Below are 14,395 nucleotides of genomic sequence, written 5' to 3'. Positions count from 1 at the left end.
GGGTACATCTGATATGAATGAAGCAATAAATATTGTACTACTAAAAAGGAGTGTACATGAATTCTTGACAATACCGGTAATTTGTAAAGGGAAAGTTTAGTTTAAGTTCAAATTTTATTTTACTTACACGTGTAAGTCTTAAATTTAGATTCCAGTCTTATTTTTAGTTTTATTATTCTAATTTATGTTTAAATATATTATAGTATTTTTATTTTAACTATAAATATAATATATATGGTATTACTTGTTATTGTGAACTGTAAATATAACTTGTTATTGTGAATTATAAGTCTAACTTCAAAAAAATTATGTATATCTAACACATACGTAACATGAAATCCGTTGAAGGGAAAATAGTTAGGCGTGGGACATGCAACAGGTACGATATGAACACACACCAAAAGTGGAAGACAAGGTGATTCTACTTTATACACATTTGTTCATACTTTGAGAGGCCAGACCAGCTATGACTCGTGTTTCTTATGGTTTCCGTAATGTCAAAACGTTTAAAAGAAGAAAAAAAATAAGAAGGCCCCACATCAAGTGCCCTCCCCCTCAAACAAAGGTTAACTGGTACTTCTAGACACGTTGTTTTTTGTTCCAACAGAAACAGTTCTCTCTCGCTCTTTATATATAGATATACAAATTGTTATTGGTTGAAAATAATTAAATTGATTGAAATACGATACGGATAAATGGGGGAATGAAATTAAAGGTGAGTTTAGATGATATAATAGCAATAATATAATATGAGATAAAAAATAAGTTAAATGTACCATTCAATTGTCAATTTAAACTAAGCCTAACAGGCAGAGGCACCCTCGCAGCAGTTTCACTCGACCAGCGCGTATCTGGAGTGCTAGTCGTCTATTCTTTTGGTTTGGTGCTCAAAGCTTTGATGATGATTTGACAAGGCTGATGAGGGGGCATTGCCACCTGGTAGATCTAACTGAATCTTGCTGCAGCAAATCGAAATCAAAATCTTCATCTCAAGAAAAAGCTTTGAGAATTGAGATATGTTGACGTCACTTTGACCTTCTTTGGGTATGGGCTCCCCCGCGCATGCAGATGCAGTCACTTTCCATTATCTGCTTCTGCCACTCCGAATTTGACCAGCTATATGATGTCCTTCAACTGCTCCTCTTATTTCCATTTAAACAATGGCCTTCCATATTTTAACCCTCACTATGATCTTATCTCTTCTATCAACCAAAGGTTTTCAATCTGCTTGATCCAGCCACAACAATTTCATTTTTACTTAAATAAGATTTTATGTTTGATTTTTGTGAGTGATTAAGAGAGACGTATAAAGCCAAAATGGAATAATTTTACGAGGAAACATCAATTGTGATTATCAATTGCAACTCGTTAGACTTAGACCAAAGTCGTGCTCAATCAATACACATACAGTAACCTCAACCTTATTTTAAGTATATGGTTGCTGAAAATATACAAAATACAAAACAACTTCGGTTTCATATCCACGTTAGCTACTATATATATTATAATGTACAATATAAATATAGAACCGGTCCAAGCCAATATTGTCCCGTACCCAAAGTTTGAAGTTTAAACAGCGAACTGCACTTTAGGATTATGTGGTGTGATTCATGCACTCTTCCAACTAATCATAATTCAATTGCACATTTTTTCTAATTTGTGGCTGTCTACCATAGTCCACTACGTGTCACATTTCTCCTTCGAAAGAAACAACAAGAAAAAATAGCATCATTGTTAGATGTGGTCGAGATTCTATATATATGTTTGCCATGTAATTTAAACAACCATCATCTCTTTAGTATTTATCACATACCAAAATATCTCAAAAACTCTTCTTGTCTTCTTCTCGCATCCCCAACATTTTATCCTTTTATCGTTATATAAATATGATATTATTTTATATATATATACATGTCCGAGGTCTTTGAATGGAGCATCTAAACTTGTCCAACACTTGTCAAGAGGAAGTTGACAAAAATATGCATGGACAAGAATGTCAGGTCATTGAAATATTGGTTTTGGAACGTGTTTATATGTACATATATGTATATGTTTAAGGAAAATTAAGGAACAACCATGTAATCATATTATTATTCGATTGAATTAATGTTATAAGTTAACTCAAGATTAATTCAATTAAAGAAATTATTAAAATATTTTACGTGTTTGAAATAAGCTATATTCTTATAATGATACTCTTATCCTTTTATATGTTTAATAAAATAAATATAAAATTTGGTTATATTAAGATTTAAATTCATGCCATTAGCATCATCTATAAAATCTTTTTTACCACTTTAACCAAAGTTTTATTTTAATATTTTTATATTTTTCAATGTTATTATCATTTTTACATTTATTGATAATATTGTTTATTGAATTGGTGTCACAAATCAACTTAATACGAACTTAAGAATAATAAAATACCATAATAAATAATTGAAGTGCATTTGATATTCTTAAACTGATGTATTTATACCTATTTAAATATTCTTTTACTAACAATTTTAACTATTTTTATTTTAATTTCATAGTATATATGTTATTATTATTAGTTTCAAATTTTACCTTTCTTTATTTATTGTATATTACAATTTAAACTCAAATCTGTGTTTTACATATGCAATTAATGTTTTTATCTTTATTTTCTATTTTAAGACAGGTTTTGACTTTAAAGGTGGTTACCTAGACAATTGGAGTCAAAATAGTACATGTTTATAACGGATATATTAAATTTTTTATTCAAGTCATGCAAATTCAAATATGTTTGCTAAAAATATATATGTTCAAAATATGAATATTTAAAATCAAATTAAATGCCATAAAACATAGAAAGAGTACATGCTAATACAATGTTGAGGTCATACGATGGTGTCAAGAGTAAAAGGTGTTTAAGATTTAGGAAGAGATGGAAGATACTGAGGGAAATTTAGCAGTTTTTTTTTTTTTTTTTTTGCATAGATCAAATTCTTGAGGAGAGTTTTATAAAGGTGTCAAGTTTTAGATAAAGTAGGCTAATTTTGGTTTTCAAAATTAAATCGGTTACATCAATAATTTTTTATTCAATTGATTTATTTAGTTTAATTAAATAAATTATTAAAAATTAATTCAATTAATTTTTTAATTCAATTGAATTAATTTGACCAACCGATTTAGTCGATTTACAAGTTAATCTATCTAACCGACTAATTCATTTTTTTTAAATAATGCTAAATTATAAGAGGTGTCTTACCTATGTATCTAAATGTGATAAATGAACATTAAACTTCCTAAAAAACTCCCACACATTGGCTTTGTGTTTGTTCATGTATAATACATGCGAAGTGTCAAGTATTCATAAGGAAACAATATGGTGATTCTACCATTTTGTGTGATTGTAACACCTTGAAAGTTGCTACAGTAATAAAGTGCGATATTATCTTTGATAAGTAAAATAAGAAAATAAAATGAAAAAAAGGAGAAATTTTGAGTTATGTCAACAAAATCTATTTAGGAAGTATATTATGATATATTAATTCAAGAAATGATTAAATTGCAAAAGTGAGAAAAGTTTTGTGGCCTAAGATTAAATACTCAAAATTTAAGGGGTTGAAGTGTAAATATAGAAAATTTGAAAGGACAAATAGTGCATATATTTTAAGGATGGAAGGATCTAGAAACTAAGGAAAATGGATGAATTATGACCAAATTGAATAAGTGGAGAAAATATGAGGGGGTAAATACAATTTTACTAAAATGAGTGATGATTCAATGGAATAATGTTGAAGGATCATAAGGGGCAAAATGGTCATTTAAGAAGAAAAATAATTTTGAAGAGTAATGATGATGTTAGTGATATTTTAGATTAATTAAATAAATATATGTTTATTAACATTTTGATTTGACATTTAATTATATTTTATTTAGTATATAAGGAAAGACATGTTCACAACTTGAAAAGAAGAAGAAAGAAAGAAAATTTTCTTTTCTTTACAATTTGGTCCTTTCACAAAAATCCACCATTTTCACTTAGAAATCAAAAGAATTTCCATAATCACCAAGAGAGAAAAATAACAAGGAGACTATGGGGAGCTAGAATATCAAGTTAGATTCAAGAAAATAGAAGTTGGAGGAGAGAGAAAGTCAAGTTAAAGTTTGGTTTCAAGAGAATAAGGTATGGATGTTAAGGTTTTATGTTATTTTTAAGTTTAGTAATGATAGAAAATCATAAAAATGGTGTTATAGAACAGATTTCTCATGAGGAAATATTGTGTTTTTGACATGTTGATGAAGAGAGAAGTTGAGTAAGTGAATCAAGTGGTAGGAGAAGAGAAAAACAAGAGATTTTGATAAAAAATAGGTAAGTACCCATGAACTTCCTTGTTATTTAAGGATTAAAATGTGATCTTTGTAAAGTAAGTGGTAACTAAGTAAAATGAAAAATTAGTGTGAAATAATTTATCATGTGAAGTATGAATTTATAATAAAAGTATAATAGTTGGGTTATGTGCTAGCGAAAAATATACAAAGTCCTAGATAAGTGAAATGATGGGAAAATGTGAAATTTTATGGAAACAATGACTAAATTGAAAGACTTGAGAAATATTTGTGGTGGAAATAATACAAGTGAAATACATAGAAATTTGACGTGGAAAATGAGATAGTGGAATTAATTACGTGAACTAAGTGAGATGTTAAAGAAAATTTTTATAATAATGAATAGAGAACTTTTATGAAAAAATGTGATTAAATTGGAAAGTTATAAAATTTTACAAGGAAATATTGATAATAAAGCACATAGTGAAAAGTAAAAGAATATATGAATTTTGTAATCCAAACTATAATTATTTCCTAGGTTGTGGAAATTAAGGGTTAAATCGTAAATTTGAGAAAATTTATATTAGAAATAGAAAAGTGAAGTGCATAACACTTAGAATGAGAAAAATTGATGTTGTAGTGAATTTTGGAATATTAATAAGTATTGAATTATGTTATATGTGGTATTAGAAGTAAATTACATTGATACATGAAATATTGTGCTAATGACTAAATTACAAAATATATAAAAGTGATATGTGAAATACAAGATAAGGATTATTAGTGAATTATGATGAACAATGAATTTAGAAATATATTACATGTATTAAAGATAGTGAAGATATAAGTATATGGATTATTGGTACAAGGATTAAATTGTAAAGTATGTAAAAACATTATGCGAAAAGTTTAAAAGTGATATGTGTGCATGATATAATTTGCCCAAGTAGACAAGATTAGAACTATTAGGATATTAGTGGCATGCCATTAAGTGACCCTAACGTGCTATTTGATTATTAGCATATTAGTGCTCTCTGTTTAATAGTGCATAATAATGCACCTCTGTATCAGTTCCGTATATCCTAAGTGTTCTATTTAGTCTACTATGCCTCTGCTAAAAAGGTAAACAATTTTCGTTACAAGGTAAAGGTTTATCTCTGATTCATATTTGAAATATTGAATTAGTAAAGCGAAGATGTAAGTAATTTGAATGTATTTGAGGAAGTATAAGAAAGATAATGACTAGTAAGTTAAATATGTAAAAATAAATTGTGAAAGAAATAGTGAAAAATCATGAAAATTTACTCTAAATGGTGAAATACGATACATGTATAAAAAGAGTAGTAATTTTTATAAGTTGATTTGAGAACTTAAGGACTAAATTGTGAAATAAGTAAAAAGTGACAAGTGAATATGATAAATAAACTGTGAAAATAAAATAAAATAAAATAAAATAAAGAACATACAGATTTTACGTGGAAACTTTTTCGAGAAAAAAACCACGAGCAGAGGAGAAGAAAATTCACTATGTCGAATTCGAATAATTACAAGAGGATTAGACTATGTCTATTTATAGGCTTGTAAAGCCATATTCTAGTAAGATTGAAACACCTTATTCTAATCAATATAAAATAGATGAAGTTTAATAAGGTTTAAAAAACCTTATTCTAAAATAAAATAAAATAAGTGTAGTTCTATATGGATTTTACTTTTATTTTATTTTACCACTATATTTTATTTAAATAAGGATTCGGGTCATTTAATTCTAACAATCTCCACCTTGACGCGAATTATCAATGAACAAGTTCTTTATCGCAAACTCTCAACAAACAAGTTATCCACCTCTTCCATAAAACCCCTTAAGGGTTTAACTTCAACAATGAACACCAACCAAGTTTGAGCAATGCTCAAACTTGGTTATAGGAAGTGACTTAGTCATCATATCTGCAGGATTTTCATGAGTACTAATTTTGCTCACAACAATATCACCACGAGCAATAATATTACGAACAAAATGATACCGAACATCAATGTGTTTTGTTTTCTCATGAAACATTTGATCTTTTGTAAGGAAGATTGCACTCTGACTGTCACAAAATACTGTACTGATTTGAAGGTCTTCATTGAGTTCACTAAAGAGTCCCTTTAACCAAATAGCTTCTTTACAAGCCTCAGTAATCGCCATGTACTCAGCTTCAGTGGTATACAAAGTGACTGTAGTTTGCAAAGTTACTTTCCAATTGATTGCACAACCTCCGATTGTAAAGATATAACCTGTGAGAGATCTTCTTCTATCAAGGTCTCCAGCAAAATCAGCATCAACATATCCAATGACTCCATCTCTAGTTCTTCCAAACTGTAAGTAGACATCAGTAGTACCTCGTAAGTATCTTAAAATCCACTTAACTGCTTTCTAGTATTCTTTACCGGGATTTGTCATGTATCTGCTAACTGTACTGACTGCATATAATAAATCTAGACGTGAACAATCCATTGCATACATGAGAGATCCCACTACACTAGAGTATGAAACATGTGATATGTACTCAATCTCATCATCTGATTGTGGAGACAAAGCCGATGAAAGTCTGAAATGGGCTGCTAAAGAAGTACTAATAGGCTTAGCACTCTGCATATTGAACCTGCAAAGAACTTTCTCAATGTACCCTTTCTGACTTAGGTACAATTTACTTGCTTTTTTTTATCTCTGAGAATATCCATACCGAGTATCTTCTTTGCTGGTCCCAAATCTTTCATCTCAAATTCTTCGCTTAGTTGGGCTTTGACATTTCTTATCTCTCCTTTATCTTTTGCTGCTATCAATATGTCATCAACATAAAGAAGTAGATATACGAAAGAACCATCACAGTTTTTCTTAAAGTAAACACAACTGTCAAAACTATTTCTTTTGAAATAATGAGAAGCCATAAAGGAATCAAACCTCTTGTACCACTGTCTTGGTGACTGTTTCAAACCGTAAAAGGACTTTTTCAGCAAGCAAATATAGTCCTATTTTTCTGAGACTGTAAAACTCTCTAGTTGTTGCATGTAGATGTCCTCCTCAAGTTCTTCATGCAGAAATACAGTTTTTACATCTAACTGCTCAAGCTCCAAATCATGCATTGCCATAATACCAAGCAAGCTTGAATCGGACTATGCTTCACAACTGGGGAGAACACTTCTGTGAAGTCCACTACTAAAATTTGACTGTAACCCTTTGCAACAAACCTTGCTTTATATCTGGGTTCTTCAACTCCTAGAGTCCCTTCTTTCTTTTTAAATACTCATTTACAATGAACAACCTTTTTACCTTTAGGAAATTTCACAAGATTCTATGTTCTGTTTTTATGGAGTGATTTCATCTCCTCTTGCATAGCAAACATCCACTTTTCTGAGTCTTCACAGCTAACTACCTCAGAATAATTAGATGTCTCTCGGTTTGCATCTATATCTTCAGCCACATTTAAAGCATAAACAACTAGATCAGCCTCGACATACTTCTTTGGTGGTTTAATTTATTTTCTAGTTTTGTTTTTGACAATAAAGTATTGTGGTGAAGAAGCAACTCTATTCTCAATTTTTGTACTGGCTTGAGAAGTAGACTCTGTATTAATCTGATGCTCCACCTACTTTTGATTTTCTTTACTGGAAGAGTCTTTAAGAGATAGGTTAGGTAGCATAGTAGTTTCATCAAAAACGACATATCTGCTGTAACGGCCTAATTTTCAGTGGTGTCGGAAATGGTGATTTGAGATCACTAAATTCGACAAATAAGATTGAACAAGATAGTAATTTAATATTTATGAGTCAAGTAAGAATTTAGAAGAATTTGTGAAATGGTGAAATTAGTGAATTAAAAGAATTTATTAGGTCAACGGGTCAAAAATGAGGTATCGAGACCTCAAAGTTGAAAATCGAGCTATAAATATTTTTATAAATATTTATGGAGTGTCATTGAGTTAGTATTAAAGTTTAGTTAGAAAATTTTAACGTTTGGATGGCTAATTAATTGAAAAGGATTAAATTGAAAATAGCACAAAATTTGTTAAATTGTGAGTAAATAGCTTAAGTATTTAAAAGATGGATTTAAAGAGCAATTAGACCCAAAGGTTAATGGCTGGACGGTTTGGGTATGAAATAAGCAAGAAAACAATGTGAACAAGGGCAAAATTGGAAATAGATAAAAGTTAATAGTTAAATAATGATGTAATTGAAAAATCTAGACATTTTCTTCATAATTTCTCAGCCAAAACGCCATAGAAGGTCTGGAGAAAGCTGGTTTTCATATTTTTACATCATGTGAGTCTAATTCTTGCTTTTTCTTGATAATTTTTATGTTTTTATGACTTTTACAATTAGGTCCACTTGTAGAATTCATTAGTTTTTGATTTTATGGGTGAAATTGGAAGTTACCCTGGATGGATAAGGAATTTTATGATGAATTATTATGAAATTTAAGTTTTAATTTCATATTAAGGTGGTTTTATTAAGTGATTTTGATAGGAAATGATATTTAGGACCTAATTGTGAAAAAGTTGTGAATTGAAGGTTGCTTTGAAATTCAGAATATAAAAGATTTTAAAATAGTTTATAATGATAAAATAAAGTGTTAATTGAGAAAAATTAGTTCAATTGATGGGTGAATTGAGTAGGGACTAAATTGTGAAAACTGTAAATTTTGGGGTAAAAGTGCAATTTCGAAATTTGAACAGCATAAATTGTGAAGTGAAATAGAAATCAAATAAATGCTAATGAGTAGAAATATTTTATATTATAGATCAAGAATCCAAAGAAGAACGAGGAAAAGAAAAAGTTGCGGAATAGTCCCAAAATTTCAATATCTTCTACAAATTAGCCGGGTAAGTTCATATGGTTGAAATTAGATGTTTATTTGTGAATGATTGAAGTATATAATGTGTTATTATATACGAATTTGTTGTGGGATTGTGTAGATTTTGTTAATGAAAGAATAAATGTGGAAATGCAAATTAGGAAAAACGCAGGATTGAGTACGTTCGTATCGTGACGTGTGATGAATTGACGGATAAGACCATGGTTGTTCCATGGAAAAGTGTGAAATGTAGGTATGGTATCATCCATACTGAGTTGTGAATCGTGGCATTGAGCAACGACGTACTCAATTTCGTAAGCCGTTTCCTAATTTGATTATAAGAAATAAAAGAGAAGTGATCCAAATGGAAGAGATTGAGTAGTTGTTACTGTTGAGCTCAACTATGTGAATTATTATAACAATGGTTGTGAATCGCAGGAAACTTTAGTAAATGTTTTGGTATTGTTTGGAAATATTATGTTTGGTAAGCATTACTTTTAACCTATGAACTTACTAAGCTTCAATAAGCTTACTTGTGTGTGTTTAATATTTTTATGTAGATTGACTTGAAGTGAAGTGGGTAGATCGGATCAACACAACAAAGCACACTATCCAGATCAATTCCGGTAGCTTTTGTTTTATGTTTGAAGATTTATATGGCATGTATAGAGTTTGAATGAATTGAAGTAAAGATGTTATAAACTAGTTAACAATATTTGTACTAAAATAGTTTTCGGTAAGTAGCAGTAGTTTGACTTTGAAAAATCACTAAAAATAGTAGAAATGGAATTAAATAATGAATAAATTATGGAATCGAATCTCGATGAGTCTATTATCATATGGAAGAAGCAAAACAGGTATATGAGCTATATTTTATGAGATGTTTAAATTTTTGTGAAACAGGGCCAGAGCAATTTCTGGATCCCCTGTTCTGACTTTGTAAATTCACCATAAATTTTACAAAGATAATTAGAAGTCATACTTTATATGTACAGATTCCTTATTGAGTCTAGTTTTATTAGAGACAAACGGCATAGTCATTGAAGCTCTGTACAGAGAGATATCTGATTCGTAATACACAAAGGTCAGAGTAGTCAAACCCTGAAACAGGGGAGATTTTAAATAATAAACTGTACTAATTGGCTTGACCAAAAATTCTAGAAAAAAATTGGTAAGTAGATATATGAGTATAAATTCATAGAAAATTTACGGATTTGGATTTCGAGTTTTATAACTCGAGATATGAATTATTTAGCAACTATGACACAGTTGGACAGCTTGTCTGGAAAGTGTGATATAAATTGTTTGAATTTGTTTAAGTGCTCAAATAAGTTTAGTAATGCCTCGTGCTCGACTCCATGACGGTCTCGGGTAAAGGGGTGTTACATTTATTGGTATCGAGCCTGGTTTAGTCGATTCTCGAACGAATTTGATGTGTAAAGTGTTTAAAATACATGCCATATAAATCTGTGATAGTGTGATGTGAATGATCCGATCTAATTACTAATTTTTGTTATAGATTGTAAAGATGTCGATAGACCGATGGTGCTAGTCGGAAGAGGAAGTTAATAGTAGAATACAGACTTCGGCGAGAGAACAAGTGGTAATGTCCCGATTTCTTTGATGAGAGAGGAAGAACTTAAAAATATGATTTACGGATTAATGAATCGGTGGTATCATGAAACAATACAAGGAAGAAGTCGGGCACAACAACCTCCTCCTCCCCCCTTTGTACCACCGTTACAACCCGGTTGCTCCTCCTTTAATAGATGAATCTAGCAAAGAACACCAATTGAAAAACTCGAAAGTTTGGAGTGAAGAATTTCGAGGAGATCGGACGATGATCCGGTTAAAGCGAGTATTGGTTAAAGAGTTTGGAGAGAGTTTTTAAGCAGATGATGTGTTCTCCGGAGGACTATTTGGGATGTGCGTTTCGCTATTGAAAGAAGAAGCGTATAATTGGTGGGAAACCATTGAGGCGATGGTACTGCAGATAAACTTACAGGAATTCTTCCAAAACGAATTTAAGAAGAAGTATGTGGGAAAGAGATATTTAGATAAGAAGAAGAGAATTTCTTGATCTTCGACAAGGGAATAAAACAGTGGCGAATATGAAAGAGAATTTGTGTATCTCAAGAGATATGCTCGGGATGTTGTACCGACGAGAGGAAGAAATGTGCATTAGATTTGAAGAAGGGCTTAATGATGAAATCGAATGATGATTGGAGGTACAGAGATTCGAATTTGTGATTACGTCGATCGAGCTCAAAAGATGGAAGAAGTGTATATGAAAGATGCAAAGAGAAAGAAGAGGTAAAGAGGTATACAAAAGAAGTTTCTCTAGACCAACTTCGACTTTTTCGCCAAAAAGTTCGAAATGATTACGTCGACTGTTATAATCCCGAACGATCGAATAACAAGAAACGACTCAACAAGATGTCGGAGTAACTAAGAAACCAGCACTAGTGTTAGTAGTGTGCAAAATATTCCGAGACTTAGATGTAAAAATTGTGGTAGATTTCATATTGGTGAGTGTTGGGGAAGAGCCGAGCTTGCTATAAATGTGGTGGAACTGATCATTTTATTCGGGAATGTCCTCAATTATTAAAAGAAGATAGAGAACAAGGGGAGAAGCAAGCAAATACTCCTCAGAAAGGTAAACGTTCAGGTCAAAGTAGTGCTACTGGGACTGTTCATTCGGGAACGAGATATCTGCGACCGATCGAGACAAGAGTACCTGACGTACATTTGCTATCCCAGGCGAGGGAAGAAGCTTCTGCTCCAGATGTGATAGCTGGTAATTTCTATCTTTTTGATGATTCTGTGTATGCTTTAATTGATCCCGGATCTACACATTCATATATTTGCACTGCATTAGTGTCAGAAAAGAAAATGACTGTTGAGTCCACTGACCTTGAATTGCAAGTCACTAATCCACTAGGGCAAAGTGTGTTGGTTAATTTAATATGTCGGAATTGTCCTTTGAAAATACAAGGTCGTGAATTCTCTTTGATTTAATGTTGTTACCTTTCCGAGAATTTGATGTTATTCTTGGAATGGATTGGTTGATTGAACACGATGCCATAGTGAATTGTAGAGAAAAACGGATTGATTTAAAATGTCGAGACGGAAATAGTTTCAAATTGAGTTTGGGGATAAAAAGAATGATGTCGAGATTATTTCACCTTTCTATTTCGAAAATTGATTCGGAAAGGTAATAAAGCATTTCTAGCTTATATTCTTGATACTCGGGGTTCTAAATTGAAGATGGAACAATTGTCGATTGTTAATGAGTTTCTTGATGTGTTTCGAGGAATTACGGTTTACCCCGGATCGTGAGGTTGAATTCACAATTGATGTAATTAGATGCAGCTCCAATATCAATAACACCGTATAGAATGGCACCGGTGAGTTAAAGAGTTGAAGACACAGTTGCAAGAGTTATTGGATAAAGGGTTCATCGACCGAGTACATCACCTTGGGGCGCTTTGTCTTATTTGTGAAAAGAAAGATGGTTCGTTGCGATTGTGTATTGATTACGAGCAGTTGAATAAGGTAACAATTAAAATAAATATCCATTACCTCGTATTGATGATTTGTTTGATCAACTGAAAGGTGCTGCAGTTGTTCTCAAAAATAGACCTTAGATCCGGGTATTATCAATGAAGGTTAAAGAGTGTGATGTGCCAAAGGCGCTTTTGAACTCGGTATGGTCACTACGAATTTTTGGTAATGCCTTTTGGTTTAACGAATGCCCTGCTGCATTTATGGATTTAATGAATCGAATTTTTAGTCTTATTTGGATAGATTTGTGGTGGTATTTATTGATGACATATTGGTCTATTCAAAGACGAATCCGAACATGCACAAGACTTGAGAATTGTACTCTGACTTTGAGAGAAAAACAGTTATATGCGAAATTTAGTAAATGTGAGTTTTGGCTTCATGAGGTTGGATTTCGGGTCATATTATATCAGTGAAGGAATTCGTGTGGATCCAAGTAAAGTTTGGCGGTGGTGAATTGGAAAACACCAAGAATGTAAATGAAGTCGCGAAGTTTTCGGGATTAGCAGGATACTATCGCCGTTTTGTAAAGAATTTTTCCATGATTGCTTCACCAATGACTCGTTTATTACGAAGAATGTTGAGTTTATGTGGTCGATGAATGTCGTGAGCTTTGATCGATTAAAGAAAATGTTAATGAAGCTCCGGTCTTAACTCAACCGAATCGTATATCTTGTATGTTGTGTACAGTGATGCATCTTTAAGTGGTTTGGGTTGTGTGTTAATGCAATGGAAAGGTAGTGGCTTATGCTTCACGGCAATTAAAACCACATGAAAAGAATTACCCTACACATAATCTTGAGTTAGCTGCAATTGTTTTTGCCTTAAAATTTGGAGACACTATTTATATGGTGAGAAGTGTTATATGTATACGGATCACAAAAGTTTGAAATACTTAATGACTCGAAGGAACCGAACTTAAGACAGAGACGGTGGTTAGAGTTCTTTGAAAGACTATGATTTGGTTATTGACTATCATCCGTGGAAAGCTAATGTAGTTCTTGATGCCTTGAGTCGAAAGTCATCCTTGTTTGCACTTCGGCAATGAATGCTCATTTGGCTCTTAATGAAGAAGGTGTTGTATTAGTAGAATTGAAGGTAAAACCAATGTTTCTTCAACAAATTCGAAGCTGCAGAATGAAGATCCAAAATTGGTCTTTGAAACGACAAATGGTTCGGGATAATTTAGATTCGAGTTCAAGATTGATGATGAAGGTATATTACGCTATCATAATAGGATTTGTGTTCCCAATAATTCGATTTAAAGAATGATATTCTTTCGAAGCACATAATAGTATGTATTCTATTCATCCGGTAGTACAAAATGTATGGTGATCTGAAAAGACATATTGGTGGCACGGTATGAAAAGAGAAATTTCGAATTTATTACAAAATGTTTGATTTGCCACAAGTTAAAGCAGAGCATCAAGTGCCAACGGGTTTATTACAACCCATTATGATTCCGAATGGAAGTGGGAGCATATTTCAATGGATTTTGTGTCGAGGATTGCTCGTGACTCAGAAAGAAAGATTCGATATGGGTGATTGTTGATAGATTGACAAAGTCAAGACACTTTATTCCAATCGAATAGATTTTTCATTTAATAAGTTAGCGAATTGTATGTGTCGAGATTGTGAGACTACATGGAGTTCCAATATCTATCATTTCGCATCGGGATCCGAGGTTTACTTCAAGATTTTGGA

At 31.8% G+C, this 14,395-nt stretch overlaps 1 long non-coding RNA gene across 1 annotated transcript; it reads left to right on the top strand.

Annotated features, from left to right (window-relative positions):
- The first annotated feature begins 9,024 nt into the window (after window positions 1–9,024).
- LOC128292962 (uncharacterized) lies at window positions 9,025–9,945 on the top strand. Its single transcript, XR_008282961.1, has 2 exons — window positions 9,025–9,155; window positions 9,688–9,945. It is a non-coding gene; the product is annotated as an uncharacterized LOC128292962 (long non-coding RNA).
- Window positions 9,946–14,395: the final 4,450 nt, after the last annotated feature.

This window comes from Gossypium arboreum, chromosome 5 (assembly GCF_025698485.1).
Source record: "Gossypium arboreum isolate Shixiya-1 chromosome 5, ASM2569848v2, whole genome shotgun sequence".
NCBI lineage: Eukaryota > Viridiplantae > Streptophyta > Magnoliopsida > Malvales > Malvaceae > Gossypium > Gossypium arboreum.
The sequence above is the reverse complement of the archived record's forward strand: the minus strand, read 5'-3'. Positions and strand labels throughout refer to the sequence as shown.